The 17,190-nt window shown below is 37.5% G+C and overlaps 1 protein-coding gene across 2 annotated transcripts in view; it reads right to left on the bottom strand.

The window, feature by feature from the left end:
- BABAM2 (BRISC and BRCA1 A complex member 2) overlaps positions 1–17,190 on the bottom strand; it is a 173,198-nt gene that overhangs the window by 12,582 nt on the left and 143,426 nt on the right. The window lies entirely within an intron of this gene.

Below are 17,190 nucleotides of genomic sequence, written 5' to 3'. Positions count from 1 at the left end.
CAAGTCACTCATATAGTTAATCCTATATATCCAAAACTGAGTTAGAACTGTACCTTTGAGTTTTTTGTCCTGAGACACTCAACCATGTAATAAATGTATTTTAGATGTCCCAGGGATGCCCTTTGTTTGCCAGTTATTGTAGAAGTTGCTTCATCATTTTGCCTTTGGTTTCTGCCTACTGCGTTTTGCACCGAACTTTCACTTTCCCTTTTTTTAAAAATTTTGTTTTCTATTTGTATCACTGGTCTCTATAAATTTCTCTCCTGTTCTGCTCACCAAGAAGAAATCTAAAGTGAGAATAGCTGCAATGTCATTTATTAGATTCCTGATCTCTCTGCTGCTTTACCTCCTGAATGAAACACACACCAAGCAGCTTCACAATCATAATGTGTTTCATAACTGCAGTAGAAGCTTTGGCAATCACCGAACAACAATCATACTTCCTCACACCTAAAAACGTTGCAAGACCACAAAGAGAACGCTCCTCTCTCTTTGTGAGGTTGTGCCTGGCAAATTAATTAACAGATAGCTGCAGTCAGCTTTTGTGCACAAGCTGTAAACACACATGAGATGCTGTCCAAAGGTTAAAAGAGCAAAGGAAAGTAAAAGCATTTCTGGACTGAGGAGCTGATCCCAGAAATGGAAACCAGAAAGAGGACAACCAGCACACACACACATTTTATAGCATACAAGATTGTGCTGTGTATTTACAGAACACACTCTGGTTTATTGAAGCAAAGTTCAGAAAACAACCTTCATCATCATGCCCGCAAAAGTGATTGTTCATGCTGGCACACACTCATACATAAACCAGCTGAGAAGGTCTGCCTGTCCCCTGATCTCAACAGCTGAGTGCCATTTCTGTATCTGTGTTTTTTCTACCATACCTTTGAAATTGCAGCTTTTGTAAGTCCTGGTCAATTCTATGTATTTTGCTAGCTCAAGAAGTATCACCTGCATGTTGCCAATGTCAGGGTATCTTTTACTTTTTCTTGCTTTATCTGTCCTTACATTTAATCATGCTTCTCTGCTTATTTTAAATAGCTTCTCCCTTCCCCTTTGACAGCTTCTCTGCAGACTCTCTTCCATTCACATGATCTTAACTGACTTGATAAATGTTACTTAAAACCTCCCCTTCTAAAACTGGAAAAATTCTTAATTATTAAATGGGATACAATCAGAATTATTTTCCTACATTTTATTTCTTTTCCTTTATAGCATGTCTGTACTTTGTATTAAACCCACACTTACTGCATTATATGCAGCAATTATATATGCCTTTTCTGTTAGGTAAATTCCAGAACGAATGCTTCTGATACCACAAACACCCTCCCACACCAACTTTATCTACACTTGCATCCTTTCTTTTCACTGATTCCTGCAGTAGAGCTTGTATCCTTTGCTGCAAAACTAAGTCCAACACCCCCCTACATTCTGATCAGACGTACTGTTTCAAAGAGGATGTTATTTCATTGGTAGCTCATATAAACCTCTTGGCGATGTTGCATACACTACAAAAATTCCTTTGGTACTTCATCATTTTAAGTGCCTATTTGTTTTCTTTTTATACCTCAAAGTACATGCTTAAAGTTGCCCTTATCATTTTGGTCTTCTCCAGACTGAAGCAAATGCAGTGCCACAAGTGTACTCAGGTTATGTTCCTCCATTTCTGTCCCTCTCCCACACACCTTAGATATTTCAGATGAAACAAAACCGGAGATAATTACGGTTCATCACACATACACAAAAAAAAAAAAAAAAATTAACACCGCTCCCTTAACCCCCCCAAACCAAAACAAAATAGGCCCTGCTAAGAGATCCACAAGTTCAGTATACTTGATCGGACTGTATCAGCTACAGCACACTTAGTAGATTGAGGAGGAAGGAGGGAGAAGTAGGAGAAGGTAAATGAAACTCCTTAATGAACACTGGAAAATTTTTTCTAAATTTTTTCTTTTCATCCGAAGTTTGGGACAAAACCATGTGTTAAAACACCCGATTTTCCTGTGAAATGGAAATTACAAGATTTTTTCTCCTCTGCAGAGATTACCAGTAAGGAGGAAAAGAAGCACCAATCACCTTCTGAGTAAGTTCCATCTATCAACCATCTGGCATTGAAGTCGAAGTGTACATGTTTCTGCCCAAATAGGACCTTGACACGAACTATTATGTCACAACAGACGACATGAAATAACTTTAAGAGCGATATAAACTTTTTTGAAGGACAATACTCTGCTATAGACTGCATGGTAAAGGACTCTTTCACATGGAATGCTATTCCTTATAGAAAGACTTTATATCAAGAGACAACACTCACACTCCAGCATCTTGTACATTCAGGCACAGAGAAACATTGAATATAAACACGAACTTTGGAAAAAGATGCATTCCTCATACCCTATTCACATTAACACATTCACATGAATTTATACCCTCAATAACTATGATGTGTGCTATACCACAGGAATTCATATAAAAATATCTGAAATTTTTTTTCAGAAACTTTGTCACACGATATTCTCAAGCTATCTCCAAACTATTTTGAAATTATTACTTTTATATACACTAGATATGTATTTCAGCTCTGGAGAACTGCTATTAAAAAACCCAACAACAGTAATTTGGGTACCTGCTGAATTACACTGAAGATGAAGAAAGCTAACTTGACCTGTGGTCTCTGAAGGCTGTGTCAAATGGCAGAAATCAGCTTTTGACCAATGCCTTTTCTCATTTCTGGGAAAGATGGGAGATCCTTCTTTCTCCTGCTTTCATCTACCATGTTCTTGGTAGGTCTGTATCACACTGACCTCACACCAAGCTCAGAAGACCTGCATAAATTCTCCTTTAAGTACAGAGAAACTAATTTGTACAAAGTCCACAGATACTTTTTACGTGAGTGTTGAGTACAATGAACACTCACGTAAAGTAAAACACACATTGAGTGTTGCATCCTTCTCGTAATGGTTTAGATCTCAGCTTAAACAGTTTAAAGAGTTGCTTTCTTTTCAGCCTAGAGTGGGTGCCAATCTTCACACACTTACACACACTTGAGCTTCTTACTGTAAGACTCCATTGTTTTTTGTCTACTCGTTTTTGTTCCCTCAAATGGTCATTTTCCAAGTTCAAGGTAATAAGTTACGAGGTTTCTATGGAAATTTTTCTTCAAAACTCTAGAAAACAATACATTTTGCTGTAGTTAACCACTTGGCACAGTACAATGAATTCCAGGTGCTACGCTCAAGGACATCTGTTGAGAGTAAAGCACTTCTCTTTCCTTCACCTTATTATCCAGTGGAAAGAAAGTCTTGCTATTATTGCAAGTGGTAAGTGTCTAAAAGAAGGTAGAATTGGCTCACCTGCTGCTTACTATTTTCTAGTGATATGAAGCACTGAGTGTGGTACAAGGTCTCCAGAAGCCCATACATGTCTAAATCCCATGGTGTGGGTTTGCTGTGCTTAAAACATACTTGACTCAGAACTCACATGCTTTTTTGAAATTTCATTCTAATAGTACAATTTTTTACCCAGGGCAACTTAGTGCTGTGTTTTTTAAATGCAGTCGGTAGAAAATCTGCATTGACCACTTGATAATACCTTTTGCCTTCACGTATCTATGCTAAAAATCTGCAAAGATTTTAAATTATGTAGCTGCAATCTCCCATCAAACAACACTTCCTATGTATTTATGGTGAAAGCATCCTAACACACTTGATTTCTGCTGTTGCTTTTGCTGGACTGGTACTATAGCCAACTATACAATTGTGTTCTAGTTACCACTGCTAGTGTAATAAAGTTAAAACATTTGTTTAGGTGTTTCTACTTCTGTTAAAATCTTCACGTGGTAAATTCAGAGCAGAACATCAAGACTCAAACTCTGTGAGGAAAAAAATATACACAATGTTGTATCAATGAGATTTCTGCTTTTTATGTCTGGGACCCGGACAATCATCATGGGGTGATGAATCATCTTCCCAAGTCATTCACAAAATAGATTCCCCTTAAACTCCTCAATTCATGAGTGCCAAGTTTTCCAGCAGGCTGATCTCAAATTCAACCATGCTAGCCCTATTTGCACTCATGTTTTATTTGTTTCAGCTCAAGATGTGGGACTTTCAAGGAAAATGAAGGGCATGATGTAATCATGATGCTCCACATCAGGAACAGACTCAGCAGTACAGCAACACTTCTGCTACCGGCACAGTGACCTTACTGGCAAATTAAAGCTTTTGAGCCACAATCTTCATCTTTTCACAAAGACACAGAGACCTTATTGCACTGCATCAGGCACATGCATTGTGTTCCTTCTCATCTGAAGGCAGACTCAGGTTATTGCATTTGGATTTTTTTCCTACTACTGGCTTTGAGACCAAACTTTATTCTTAAATATTACCCACTACTTCAATATTTTAATTAATTCTTGCAAAATATTTTAGTAAGTACTGCAACTGTGGTTTAATTCTGTAAATATATGGCTCTAATTATAGACCCTTAGTGTATTCAAAATCATAGCAGCCAGTGTATTTGACAAATACATCCATTTTCTCCTATTCTAGGCAAGGCATACAAGAAAACAGGAGTTCTTTTATTCAACTTTTTCAAGTTAATAGATCTGACTTGGGCAGGCACTCCTGTAGTCATGGTGATTTCTGAATAGTTCTACTTAATCCTTCCAAGTCTTCTGAAGTAAGGTCTGTAGGTAGTACCCCATTCTCCTCAGTAGTTCTCTATTGTCTGAATTGTCCAGCAGGTAAATTGAGTTTGTTCGAATAATCCTGGGACTGAAGTAAGGACTGAATTGTATCCTGTCCAGCTGTATTAGATACAACCAAGAATCTCAGGCATTTATCCCAACTGCTGTTCATTTCTTTTAAAGGAATTGTACTTCTAGGATTTACATCGTTTTGCATCCTGTATTTCTTTCCTGCTGTACCCTAGAAGAACTGCTTCAAGACATCTACAAGATTCTTCAATTCCACTGAATCCAGACAGAAAAACATCAACTCCATAGATGACTGATCTTCATAAATTAGCTAGAACAGCAATGTTCTCCCTTTTTCCAATTAAATTTGGTGAAAACAAGAATTAAGAAGGGTGTAGGTCAGAGTGAAGGATAGCCTGAGGCTTCTTGAGGTTTTTGACCTATTCCTTCCAGACTGGTATTATTATGCTGACACTTGGCAATAAAATCTTGTTACATAAATTATTTCAACAGCATAGCCATATTAGAATTATAAAAGAGCTTCTCCAGGCTTTATCAATGTCACTTGATTATTCACTTTCTGAAGCACAAAGTATTTTTGCATGGATCATACGTACATATGTAGTGTGCCTTTGTATTTTTATGTTCCTGTTGAAACTTGTTTTGACACAATGAAAACTTGTTTTGAAAATACTGAACACCTACAACAATACCTTCTGGATGCCAGATGAGAGGATTTGTCCTCCTGTGACCACACAGGCACATCCAGCTGGTTTGGTCATGTAACTCCCAATACTTCACCTCCTGTACAGAAGGTATTTACCGTAACTTTCGAAACTTTCAAAATTTGCTGTTTCTGACAGAACAAAATCAAAGATGCCAACCTGTCTTTTTTTTAATATATATAATTGTTTTCTTTCTAAATTCCTTTTGTCAGGACCTACCTAATTTAATATCATTAGCACTAATTAACAAAAGGAACTTAAATTAATAAATTGTTACATTAATTCCAACAGTGGGTATGTATTTAGGTCATATTCCATGTGACTGCTCATTAGGTCCTTAACCTGTACTTATGCCCTCCTCCAGCATCTCTATGCCTTGCACTGAACAAGGACTGAATGCAGAAGTGTGGAAATTTACTGAAAGCCCATTCTTTTAATAGGCCTCAAGCCAAAGTTTGAGGCGTAGCTTTTTCCTTTTAAACTCAGACACGAGACATTTGAACCTCTTTGCTATTTTTACTATATATAATGCATTAAAAACATATTTCCATTGGGTGAACCATGTTGTCTATTTATTCACAGGCACTTCCATAGCATTCCTCACCACGCTAAAGATACATGAGCACTCACAGCAAAGCTGAATAACCCCAGCTCCTGCTTTGGGATAACTATGGGGTAACAGGAGATTGACTCTACAGCAGACATTTTATGACACCTGTATTAGGAGAAAATGATTGTTGTATCATTCTCTCCACATCTAAGATATTACAGAAACTGAAGTGACAAATAGTTCGCAGCACTCTAACTTTTGATTCCCTAGCTGGAACTGGGCTTGTAGCAGGCAGGCCCACAACAGGGCTGGGTGCCAGGTGGCAAAGGCTCAGGAGCTAATTATAATCAGGACTATTATGGAATGCACCAGCCAATCAGGAGACAGCAGCATTTCTAAAACACCACTCAAATCCGAACATCACAAAAATTTATCCAAGCACAGTGGCAGAATGACATAGGTACCTTCCAGGATTTCTTTCTCACTTCAAATATACATAACCATACTTGGCATGTATTCATGTTTCTAAAGTAAGATTCTTGATGGTATGCTCTTTGGGATGTGGTTTTAATTTCCTTACTAGGCAGCTTTATCTATAGCAAATATTTTGCTTTTATGTGAAACACAATGTCTACACAGTTCTCCATTTTATACACCTCCAGAACTGGTGATGCCAAGCAAACATCTGAAGTGTTTATACAACAGCAAGACAATAGTTCTTAAATTATGGCTACTGTAACTGCCTAAACACACAAATGTACAAAGGAGTCAGTGCACAATGCCATTATGCTGCTAGCAATTTTTTTTCCCACGTGCCAAAACAAATGCATCACAATCCCTCTTCCTCTTCTAATACTTCTCTCTCTCTACCTCCTTTTATTGTGAACTACCTACGAGGAGATTAGTAAACTTCTTATGCCTATTTCTATCTGCCAGTCTATGCAAGGCACTGACTGTGCAACCAGGCTGATGGACAGAACAGTAGTCAAGCATCAAGAGAACTGGAGGTCTGCAGTGAGCAGCCATCAAAACATAAGTTTTTAAGAAATACGGTTGTTTTCAGCTTAGTTTATAATATTGCACAACAGAAACAGTCTCCAAAATTACAAACAAACCAAAACATGTGCTACCGAAATCATAACAGGAAATAGAAGTGGCAGAACTAGTGAAATCAAGTACACATCAGAAGTTTAAACATTAAAATTCACTCAAGTCCAAAAGCTGTTTTCTGTATTTTACTAACAATATCTTTTTGCTCCAGAAGTTCTTTCTGGAGTTATTGCCATTTCTGATTCAAGTCACACAGAAAGGTACAAAAAATGGTTATATTTAGACATGTTTTTCAACAGTTTGGTGATTGCAGAATTAACAGGTGGCTTTAATCCATATGAAGCAAACAGAAATAAAAATTAAATTTTCATTTTTTTATACATTTGCATCTGTTCCAAAAACCTATGGTGTCAATTGATCTTATAAATAAAGTGAAGAATTCAACATTGGTTTGCTGTAAAAATTAAGATGACTTTGCTGCCCAACTTACCATAAAGCAAAATGAATTTTGACAATCTGTTCAAAGCACGAAACAACCATAAATATAACAATCTGACTAAAAGCAAAATATGAAGGAAGGGAGTTCTAGGGAACTTCTGTGGAGCCAGGATTGCAGATCATTATGTAGGCTGGCAATTAATGTTTATTTTAAAGCAGCAGCATAAGTAGGGTCATCACTTTGCAAAGGATGCTAACTTTGGTTCCAAGAATATATGCGTTCCCAAATGTATGGACCTTTACTGACAATTACAGATAAAAATTACAGCTACTGGACATAATCAGTTAATATAGACCAAGGCCAGTAACTATGAAAGCAAATTTTAAAAATCATCTGGAAATCAAGATTCTGGTATTTAATGTCTCACAGATTTCTGATATAGATATTTAAAAATTTACAAAGGTGTATTGCACAGATACAGTGAATCTGTGTTCCAAAGCATGCATAGAAAAATGAACCTCTCATTTTGAAACAGTTTCATCAATGCCTTCTGCTTGCCAGTCAGTTCAAGAGATAAAACACTTCACTGCCTTCACCTTCTCCACAATGTACATAAATAGATTTACTTCAGTCAGTTGAAAGCCTGTGGTCTTAGATCATAGCAAATTTTGCTTCTGCTTTCTTAACTTCCATTTTCCCCACAGGGTAGTGAGTGTCTGTGAAGGGTGCATTGGAATATCTCTGTCACAGCATGGTCACTCCATTTCCTTATCAGTGGATCATGAGAATGATATTCCAAGGCCATCATGGAAAAACTCAGTCTTCACAGAGTCTTTTTAAATACAGTGTTAATTTGCAGGAAATTTCCAGTCCTATGAGCTACAGCATGACAAGTCTCCTCTATTTTTCCTAGTTGCTGAAGTGTCATAGCCATATTTTTCCACTCCAGGTAAAGGTTAACTTTTTAAAGGGATAGTGTTTATTCAAGACACATATTATTTCCTCTCATCTAGGCTACGTAAACGCACAATGAGCTCTACTGTTGGAGAGCAATTATTAAACAAACTCTTTATTAGATTTGAAGGAGAGAGTCAATGTGAGACAAGATGCAACTAGGAACCTCTTCAAAGCATAAAAGGCAAGGTAAAGAATGTGTGAAAGTAGTGATGATATTAAGTAGTAAGAGAAAGCAGAAAAGACTGGGCAAGAATACATTCAGGATTGAAGCTTGTAAGGAAAGACAAGTGTAGAGATGCAAGAAGAGAGGAGCTCACAGTAGTAATAAAATTTGAATTATCTTTAAGAGATTATTGAATCCCTTAATTGTAGTTCAGAGGCAGAAATGAAGAGTTACACCACAGATGCATCCATAACGAGTCTGACAACCAGCATCCCTGAAAACAAAGTTTGCTTGCAGGTGAAAGTACTGATTTCATCATGCCATTCGCTTTGCTTTGCCAGATTGCTTATCAACAGGGGCTGAAGGCAACATACCAAACCATAAAAGAAACCTCCTTGGATATTCATTAGGACAAACCAGTCAGAAGGAAATGGATGAGATGCCACACATCTGTGATTATATAAAACATATTAAAGCAGTTGTTTCTCTGTGCTATTCAAAAGATATATATTTGCTATTAGAAGTAAAAAAAAAAAATGTTCAAAAGGTTGGAGACCCATACAGAGGGGAAAACCTGACAGAAACAAACCTTAACACTAACAAGAAAATACAGAATAAAACAAATAAAAAATTAATTTGAGGAACAAATTAGCTCTGGCCCTCGAAATAAACACTTGTCAAACAGTATAAAATGTGGTCAAAAAGTAAAAAGAATGCTCAGGAGAACTAAAGTCACAAAGAATAAATGAAATGGAGGAGCTTGAAGAGGCTGCCATACCAGAATCCTGCTTTCCAAGAGATGTACCAAAAGATCTGACTCATGCAGAAATGTCAGCCAAAAAGGTAATGAGCAAATGAACAAAACACAACCAAATCAGCAGCCCCAGATTACATTCACACCCAAGTTCTAGAGAAACTCAAGTGTGAGAAAGTTAAACTCTTAAATAGCTTGTAACCTCCTGCTTAAAACATCTTGGTACCAGAGAAGTCTGATGTCAATTAAAAAAAAGGTCTGGAGGTCTGGGAGGGTAGAAGGAACTCAATGTGACCCAATGAATCTCATGTCCATACCTTACAAATTGGCAGAGACTGTTAACAGAAACCATAAATTCATAAAAAGTCCAAAATTAGTGGACTCGAGTAAATATGATATATTCGGTAGGAGCCAAACCTCTGCTTCTCAAGTCTCCTATTTTCTTAAGGTATCAAAACCACATGGACAAGAGAAATTCAAGTGACACACACTGTTCAACTTACCTACAGGTATTTGGGAAGGTTTTTCAAAGGCACAAAACCACCTGAATTACCACAGAAGGAGAGAAGATTCATGAATGGATAAATAGCAGGTCAAGATACAAAGAAAAGGACAGGAATAAATGATGAATACCATTAGGGTGAAGTCACCTGAGAAGTGCACAGAAATGGGTGTTCTGTGATCAACACAACAACACAGACCTGTGTTGTTCATATTTCTACATGATGCAGAAGTGAGAAAAGGAAGATGGACAGGTTTGTTAATGCTAACAATTTAGTCAGGGAAGGGGAAATGAGGCACAATTATGAGGAACTGCAGATAGTTCTTATAGTACTGGAGACTGGGAGATAACATACCAGATGAAAAGTCAATATTGACAAACACGAAAGGAGAAATATGTGAGGAAAAAGACATAATTTTACTTGCACAAAAAACACAGGCTCGGAAAAACAGACAAAAAGGAGATGTTGGTGCTAAAATGACGCTGTAACTAACCTTCATCTGTATGCAAAGAAACAAATCAGATGTTATTAGAACCAGAACAGAGAGTAAACTGGACAATATCACTACATCATCATATAAATGCACGGGGAATGTATCATGAGTAACACACAGCTCCCTGCCTCAGAAGGAAAATCACAGAAACAGTAAAGGGAGAAAGAAGTGGGACAAGGGTGATCAGAAACATGGAGATGTTCTGGAGAAGGAAGGAGTGAGCAGAGCAAGAGAAAAGGTGACAAAAGAGACATGAAGAGGTTCATAAAACAAAGATTATGGAGGGGATCAGCAGATTAACTTTGTGCTGCCTCTCTTCATACAAGAGGTAGAGGGTAACAACTTGAGCTAGGAGGAGGCAGGAATGCAAAAAAGCCAACAGAGTTTGTTATTCACACCACACCTGTGTGATCCCTTGCCACAGAATTATATGATGTTATGATGTTGGTACAAAAAGCAAGCAAATAGAAGGAAAGCTAGGTAGGGTTACTTAACAGAAATGCTTACTTAACAGTAACTTAACTTGCACAGTAACAGTTACTTAACAGTACTGGATAAAGAAATCTTTGAGGATGGTGGAACATCCAGTGAAAATATGACTACATGCTCTTCCATGCTTTTCCACAAGCATCCACTACTACCTATTGATACAGACATGATAGTGGGCTAAATGAATGCAGAGTTTTACCTAACTTAATGGAACAATTTTAAGTATTACTCAAAGGACAAGACTATGGAGTTCACCTACTATTTTTATTTAGCTGTTTATTTTGTAACTGATCAAGCAACAGTATTTATCTGGGCTATTAAATCTCAGGCCCTTCCAAACCCATGTATTTCTCTCTACCCTTTTATCTCGAGAAAGGGAGGACATTTCTTTGCATAAGTTCCTAACTGTAATTTAATGCTTTAATATAGAACTAGCAGCTTTCATAAATGTATAATGGAGATCTCTAATAAAGCCAAATCAGACAGTGACTGTGTTTCACAGTATTTCTAGAACGCCACTTAATCCCAGTTATCCAAGAACCACCTACATTAAATTCTAACCTTTCATTCCTACAAAGCAGTTGTCTTCCAGCAAAGTGCTATTATATTCCACTTCTATCATGCCAACTTCTCCAATCTCTTCTGTGCATTCCTCTTGTCAATATAGGAGTGTACTTTTTTTGCAGAAAGAATATTTACTATATATCAAAACGCACATATGTACAGTTCACACATATACAGTTATCTATACAAAATCACAGAAAAACTAATTGCCTAACAGATTTTATTTCTATGCACTTCCTATAGCACCTATACTCCTCATCTTTAAATAGTTGTTTTTCTTTCCTACAGTCAAAGCTTTAATGAGAAGTGACCAGAAACAAATACCCAGGCCCTTCTGTCTTGGCTGAAATCCACATAATGCATGACAGCACTGAAGATCCCTGGCAGGCACCTCTCAGAAACTAATATACCATAACTTAAGAGTCAGACTTAATTATCCAGGGAGACATCTAAAGAAAACTACATGAAAAATATGACTCCAGAAGTGCAACTATCATGTGTATGTACTGTATTCTGTAGTGTATGCAGAGGAACTATGTAAAAATAATGTCTTGGGAAAGTGCTAATTAAAAGTCCTATCTAATTCACCTATTATATCTTAAAATCAAAATAATTTTGTTATTAAGTTTTGCTGGTAAATCAACTGCAGAACACACTACAAGCATAAATGCAATCAGTATTTTAACAAATGGAGCTTTTTCCATTTTCCTTTCTACTGTTCCCATATAATTCTGATCAGCTGACACTCCCACAGTTTTGATTTAATGGTCTATAAAATCAAATTAACTTCTTCATAAGCTTCACCCGTCTGGGTCGCCACATCTCTGCTTGTTATGGCTGTCACAGTGTATTGGCCCTTTCCTGTTCTGAAGAGTGGCCCACCAGCGGCAACAAAGTGTCAGCTACACTCGATTTCAGGCAAGAAAATCACTTCAGTTCAGTTTCTGATGCAAAACTATCAAAAATCAGAGTTAAATGAGTGACCCAGCTCACCACCTCAGCCCTTAGTTGTACCTATCCTGGTGTTCTTCTCCACAAAGAATCCTCTGAGCCTTGCAAATGTTTGAACGCATGCACACACACCTAGGGAAGAACGATGTTCCTGGCTTCTATGCTTCTGTTCCTTATTCTCATTTTTATGAAATTCCTTTTAAGTTTAAGGTAACACACAACAAAGACTGTCATGAAAAAAGCTTCGTGAGGTGAGTATATGTAATGCAAATAAGTTAGTTTTTGGAAAACTGCTCTTTAAAGATGACTAATGTCATAATGTGTTTTCATTAACATGAAAATCACATAATACAGGCAAATACAATTTGATACTTTTACAAATAAGCAAAAGAACCCCTTAAATACAACCCAAAGAATAAAAAAATATTTATTACCTTAATTACACCTATCAAGAAGAGAAGATTGTAAAAAGGGTGCAATATTTACATGTAAATTTTATAGTGAGATTCATGGTAGCATAGCTGGAACTCAAAAGTTTCATTAAAATTGTGAAACTTGTTATTTTAAAAGAATTTGAAATATAGTAATAGATATTCTGCCTAAAATGTGAAAGAAATCTGAATAATAATAAAAAAAATGGACAAGTTGAAACTGGTTAATGTCAAAATAACAAAAAAAAAAATCACTAGGGTACTCAAAATTTACTGACTACAACAGCAAGTCTTTGACATACTACAACTGATGTCTAAACAGCAACCCAAAAACTGTCCCTTTTTCTTTTCAAATATCCTTTTATTAGACTAAGAAATGCAATTTTTAAACTTGTAAATGTAATCATGGAATCACAGAACTGTTAAGGTTGGAAAAGACCACCAAGTTCATAGAGTCCAACCATTAACCCATCATTGCCAAGCCCACCACTAAACCATGTCCCTAAGTGCCACATCCACACACCTTTGAAACACCTCCAGAGGTGGTGACTTCACTACTTCCCTGGGCAGCCTTGCTTGACAACCCTTTTGGGGAAGAAATTTTTCTTAATATCCAATCTAAACCACCCCTGGCACAACTTGAGGCCATTTCCTCTTTTCCTATCACTTGTCATCTGGGAGAAGAGGCCAACCCCCACCTGGCTACAGCCTCCTTTCAGGCAGTTGTAGAGAGTGATAAGGTGCCTCCTGAGCCTCCTTTTCTCCAGACTGAACACCCCCAACTCCCTCAGTCACACCTCACAGCACTTGTACTCCAGACCCTTCCCCAGCTCTGTTGCCCTTCTCTGCACATGCTCCAGCATCTCAGTGTCTTTCTTGTAGTGGGGGGCTCAATTATTCACATGACACACATCATCTAACTTGATGATACTCAAGGAAAAGGTATTGCTGAGGCTGAAAATGCTATGGCCCAGTTCACCAGCCTGACACGTCCTAACCATGGCACACTTTTGCTGAGCACAAACTGAAGCTGCAGCCATGCTGGGGATACATACGTGGCTTGCACAAGATGTGCCTGCATATTCCTGAAGATGCACTTGACCTCATGGCAGAACAACAGCCAATATACAGTTGAGAGTACTTGAGCCCTTTTAAGCTTTCACCCTCTGAACGCCCTAAGGGATATATAAAATTCATACCACATTCAGCAAACACCGATGAATGCTCAGGGATAACAATCTTATTCAGAAACCCGTTTTATCAGCCAGTTTGGAAAGAAAGGGAATATGAACCCTTGGAAAAACTTCTTATTGTGGTACCAGTTTTCCATGCTCCTGCTATTTTTAATGATGAGTAGGTGGATTTATGTAGGATAAAACAGTAAACTGAGTTTTAACTCGGTCTCCCCTGAAGTATGACCTAAGTCTACAGAGCAGCACTGGGTCGGACAGAAATTGGGCCAGAGTACATCTAAGAACTGAATTTCATTTGTATAAACAAACAAGCTTTATTTACAGTATTCCTCCATAAAATCCCAGGCTTCAAGTCTGCATGTTCTTTAAAGACTCCATTTATGTACACTTGAATGCCTTTTTAAGCAAGAAGACAAGAAAGCTTTCCCATGGAAACTGCACAGAGATGTTTTACTTCACACGTACACCACAAACAAGGCTGCTAACTTTCCATAATTTACTGTATTTTCTTAGGCTTGCCATTGTATTTTAGGACCAAATCTTTTGGAGAAGCTGCTTACGCAGGAGGCCACAGACATAAAAATAAATGACCTAAAAGAGGCAAAGCCTGAGATACCAACTGAGAGGAAATGGCATCTCAGCAGCTTGTAAGGAAATTTTAATGTTTTTGGTTTCCCTGTTTCTAGCTGGAGGAACAGGTTAAAATTTTGTGTTAGCTGAGAAACAAGCAATCTGGAGGCAATTGAAATCACATTATTAAATCAGGACTTGATTCATCCTTCAGAACTAAATAAAGCCAGAGGGCAATCCCTGGGCTAAGACAATAGCAAGCTTCAGTTACCAGATGCTATCTCTCAGTGAAGAATCTAAGTCAGTGGGCTGCAAAGGAGCCCAGTGATTTTAAAATCTGCCTAAGAGGACACAGAAAAAGAGAGTCTGACTTCATGGACTTTATCAAGACAGATATAAATTGGTCCAACTACTTCAGCAAGAACATGAACAGTTTTTCTCTCTGAATAAAAAAGATCCAGCTAAACTGATACTCTGATATGGGAATTTGCCCTTTAGATTTAGTGATATGTCTCTAGGTGTGAATGCATGCAATCTACTTTTATATGTATGCATTTTAGGGGAGTAATTTTGCTCCTACCTATAGTTACTCCTGATTATTTCAAGGCTACAGCAAAGGGTTAAGTTCTAACTTCAAAAGAGATGCCTACTTCTGCTGGGGGCCACAGAGATAAGCAAGGATACCAAGACTTTCAAGTTTGGTCCCTGCACTGAAGGAACTGGATGGGCTCACCTGTTTGGGAAAAAAACCCCAACAATCCACAGCAAAACAACCTTGGAAGAAGGCTGGGCACAGAATCAAAGTCCCTTTGGAATGAACTTATGACAGCTCTGCCCATGAATAAGCAGGCTGTGTTGAGTTGCTGAAAACAGAGGCAAGGCTTGCCAAAATTGAGGATGAAGAAATCTGTGACTGATGCCGTTTCAAACCTGATGATTCTTCTACAGTTAGTGCAAGAGCAAGCAAAAGCTGCTCTTGACTGTGTTTTTAGCCCCAGAGAGGAAGATAGCGTACACTGGTCCCTGAAGTTTGAGAAGAAGGGTGAAGAATTTGGTCAGATACTGGAACACCAAGCGGGAGATCCTGTGGCCCTAGAGCAATGGCCAGGAAGATAAACAGAGATGTTTTGTCTCAAAGAATGCGAAGCACTTGGGAGACCATTTTGCTAAGAGGGAAAAAGACTATATATAAGCAAAACCTAATTGACAGTATTTAGGAACACAAACAAGTTGTCTCTGATTTAACAAGGGCTAAATTTACTTCAGCAGAGCAGAATGACATTGTTTCTCAAGAGTAAATAACGCATTATTTTTTCTGTTTTTATTTGGGAAGTTTTCATGTGGTGTTTGAACTAAAACATTTCTTTAGAATGCTTTCCTATATATCAACATATATTCCCATATAGTTGGTCCATAACATGTCTGTGGTAAAAATAAAATAGAATAAGAAGTTATTTGGTTGTGTTGAAACACACTAACCTATACTGAGAAGCCCCAGCAAATATTTTAAACACTGTTTACATAAGATGCTCAATTGTGTTAAAAATCTTTCTTAAAATACGCTCACACGTATCATAACATCATACTTGTCTTGATACAGATTTATTTATGGTACCTACTCAGGAATCACTAGCTGTTCCTGCAAGCCAAGCGCTATTTAACTGGAGCAGCTTCTCTGTCTCTTTGCAGCTCAATGATTGCTATTTCAGACATCTCAGCACACTGTCTTCCCCCGCTTCTCATCATCCTTCTCATATTACGTATCCAGTGTAAAACTCAAATGAACAGGCTCAAACGTAAGAGTGAATAACCTCACCAGAAGTACATGTGATAGTAAGTGTACACATTTAGTGCTTTTTATCAAAACTGTTGTAATACTTCTAAATTTCAAGTGCAGGGCAGAGAAGTCCATTTGTATACACCCACTCATAAGTGAATGCACTTAGCAGACAGCACATAGGTACTTGTAAGCTTTCAGCTACAAAAGAAATGCATTTTGTAATATGGTCATAAAAAAAGCCACAGCTATTGTTTCTTCTTCTTCTTCTTCTTTTTTTTTTTTTTTTTTTTTTTAATAAACAAAATACTCGTAATATCCTGCTAGAGAAAAGAGGAAATTCCACACACACACAAAATCATCAAGAAATGATGCTCCTATAAACAGTACGGCGCCAAAACCAAATACTAGCAAAAAAAATTTTATTACAATGCATCAAAATCCCAAATCAAATGTTACTTGATGTTGTCCATAGAATTTAAATTAGTATGAAAATCTACAAATGCATCAGTCAATTCTTGTTTGCTTCCATCATTTCCAAATTACAGTCTCTGACCATGCCACTCATTTGATTTACTCAGCCTGAACTATTTTTGTTTCGACTCTTCTTTATGCATATTTGCTGATTTAATTTAATCTTCTGTCATTCAAAACGTTCATCCCAATACGCCTTTTGATTTATGCAGTTTGATGCTTTTACATGCTGAACAACTCATTATGAGCCTGCTTAAATCCCTTACTGTTCTAACATTTTTACACTTTGCAAAATCAAAATTCTGCAGCAAGGCTGCTTCCCATGTTTTCCCATTCAGGTAAAATCTGTTCTGCTTCATGAGAAGACAGGGACAATATCTAGCTTTGGGGACACCACTGCCTATGGCA

The sequence above is a fragment of the Corvus moneduloides genome, chromosome 3 (genome assembly GCF_009650955.1).
Source record: "Corvus moneduloides isolate bCorMon1 chromosome 3, bCorMon1.pri, whole genome shotgun sequence".
Lineage (NCBI taxonomy): Eukaryota > Metazoa > Chordata > Aves > Passeriformes > Corvidae > Corvus > Corvus moneduloides.
This window is presented reverse-complemented; position numbering and strand designations above follow the sequence as displayed.